General features: G+C 43.5%; 1 protein-coding gene across 3 annotated transcripts in view; it reads left to right on the plus strand.

Moving 5' to 3' along the window:
* ABL1 (ABL proto-oncogene 1, non-receptor tyrosine kinase) overlaps window positions 1-2,639 on the plus strand; it is a 98,913-nt gene that overhangs the window by 61,162 nt on the left and 35,112 nt on the right. The window lies entirely within an intron of this gene.

Consider the following 2,639-nt stretch of genomic DNA (forward strand, 5'->3'; position numbering starts at 1 on the left):
TTTGTGAGGACTAAATTGTGAATTTGTATGCTGGAGGAGATGGGATGGATGCCGCTTTGTGATCAGCTCGCTGGCCAAGGACTCAAGTGTTCTGGGTTCACGTCATGTGTCTGGCGCAGTCTCCTGCTGTGACTTCGAACAAGTTGCATAATCGCCATTTGCCTCAGTTTTTCCATCTGTTCAGTAGGCATAATGTTTCCTCTTGCCCAACTTTTCAGCCCTATCTGCTTCAATTGTAAGCTTGTCAGGGCAGGGTATGGTCCTTGTTATGTGTCTGCTTAGTGACCCGTGTGGCGTGTTCCTGATCTTTGGCATCTCTAGGTGCAACTAATATGCAAATACTACGCATGCCAGCGGTCCTGTGCTTGCTCATCAAATCAGTGAACACAGATGGAACCATGTGACTTGCAGCTAACTTTGCTGAAGTGTCCATTTTTCCCAAGAGATGTTCCTTATCATTTCCTAGTTTACTGTCTTGAAAAACATTAATCCCTCTTAGCAGATCAATCTGAGGAAACCATGATTTCCTTGTAAATATTTTCCTTTTCAAGGGTTTAAATTTGTCAGATACTTGTTTGACCTACTGTTCTCCAGGCCAAGTGGCAGAAGCATTTCTTCCTTCTTTCACCATTTCCATTCTTACTCCCTTTCTCATTTCTCACCATGCTATTTAAAATTAAGCATGGCTAGACCTACCCATGAAATAATTCGGTTTAGTGCCTCCTACACGGGAAAGACCGTTGTGCAGAACCACTGATTTCATAAAACCCTTTAGTACAGTTAAAAAGCTGGGTTCCTATGTTTATGGGGAGACTTCAGCCGTGTTGGACCCCAGTCATGTTTCAGCTGGATTCTTCCATACAATTTTTAGAGCCTAGGTAGGACATTTGCATCCATGCTGTAAGACTGCGATCTGAGACTGTATCTGGCCTTTGTCTTCCCAGGCCAGGAACACATTTCTCTAATAACATTATTAGAGCCCCATTGTCTCAGTCCATGCTGCCAAGACCAAATTGTTACAATGGCCCTCTAATTCAATAAACCTTAGGGCCTTACTTCAGTTTCTCAAAGATTATTTAAATGCTCATTTCTTGTACTGGGCTTGGGGAATGAGTTTTGAAAGCGTTTTAACACTCCTCCAGCAAGGTGATATCTAGAGCAAACTCATTTCTAGGCTCAGCGTGGGACAAAGCCTAAGTCAGCATCCAAAGATCTTGATGGAAACTAATAGATATTGCAACCACAACCTTAATCATTTTTGCCGTCCTGCTGAGACCCGCGGGGCAGAGTGCACACAACTTCATAGTTGCGGGTAGTTGTCCGTTTCTCTGGAGAGGTGCACAAAGGATGGAAATATATTGGTGTCTTAAGGGAGAGATCATTCCTGAAGTTCAGACTGTAATCTGGTGTTTTAGATTTGGTTCATGTAAAAATTACAGTGAATTAAAAAGTCATTTCTTTCAGAGCTGTTGTAGTTTTCTCTGATGGACTCATTAAAGCACCTGGTAGGTTGCTCCAAACCACAAATTCCAGAGAGACAGGTGGAAACTGTTTGTTTGTATTACCCAGAGGATGAAGACGGCTGTTTCTCAGGCAGAATTATTACTCTTGATGGAAGCAACAGGTCTTCACCTGAGCCAAGGGTCTAATAAAGCAAGCTGAGAAAAACAGCCAGGAGAGGAGGTAAACCCAAGTCAGGGACCACAAAGCATGCTCTTGGCTCCAAGTGAGCTATGTGCCAACCTGCATTTCCCTGGTACTTTGCTTTACAATGCCACCAAGACCTGAATAAATATTAACCGGGCTCTTGCGCTACGTCCTCTTCCACCAGGCTTGCATTGTGCTGTCCTAGCAATGCGCAAAGTTATAGGGGAGAAGAAGGAGAACGCGACTGTAACTTGGACCTTCCTTAGCTAGCGTTGTGTGTGAAGTGCAGCGGCGATTGCTCACATGACAAAAGGTCCACTGGTCTCATGGGGAAAAGATCACAGGTAGCTGTGCTGGAAAGTGAATGGGGTGGCTTGACCGGCCTTCACTTGAGCAATACAGTTTGTGCATGTAAGGAACTGTCACTATTTAACAGCTGAGTTGCAGATTAACTTGCCAGTTCTTTCCAACTCCATGGTGAGTCTAAATTCTTGTCATCTGGAGTTCCACTTCTGCTCTTTTTAAAAGACGCCCTGGTTAATAATTACATCTGTAATGAGAAAAAGGGTAACACATCATCTGTAGCGCTAATATTACCAACCCCCTTCCCTCCTCCCCCCTATATCAGATCCTCTGTTTACCATTGACTTTTTTCACCGTTTGCCTTTTTCTTAGGTTGGGCAATGCCCCAGTAACTTTAACTTGCAGTTAGTTTAGTTTCTTTTGAAGAGTTTTTTTTAATATGTTAGCACGCTGTTGCAATGTTTGGCTCGCAAACATGACTGGGGTCAACACCACCAAACCTGCATCGATGAGAATTTTGCACAAATTTCTGAAGATGTTTCATGAATGTGAGAATTACATAAAAGAAACCGTTTAGATGCAGCAGTGGTTAGGAGCCATATACTTTCTTCTTCTGGGTGTGTGGTGCCTTGAAGACATAAATGCTGTGTCCCAGAGGGCTGGTCCTACAAGACCTGAAGTTGTAGGGA

The sequence above is a fragment of the Alligator sinensis genome, unplaced genomic scaffold (genome assembly GCF_000455745.1).
Source record: "Alligator sinensis unplaced genomic scaffold, ASM45574v1 scaffold388_2, whole genome shotgun sequence".
In the NCBI taxonomy this organism is placed as follows: domain Eukaryota; kingdom Metazoa; phylum Chordata; order Crocodylia; family Alligatoridae; genus Alligator; species Alligator sinensis.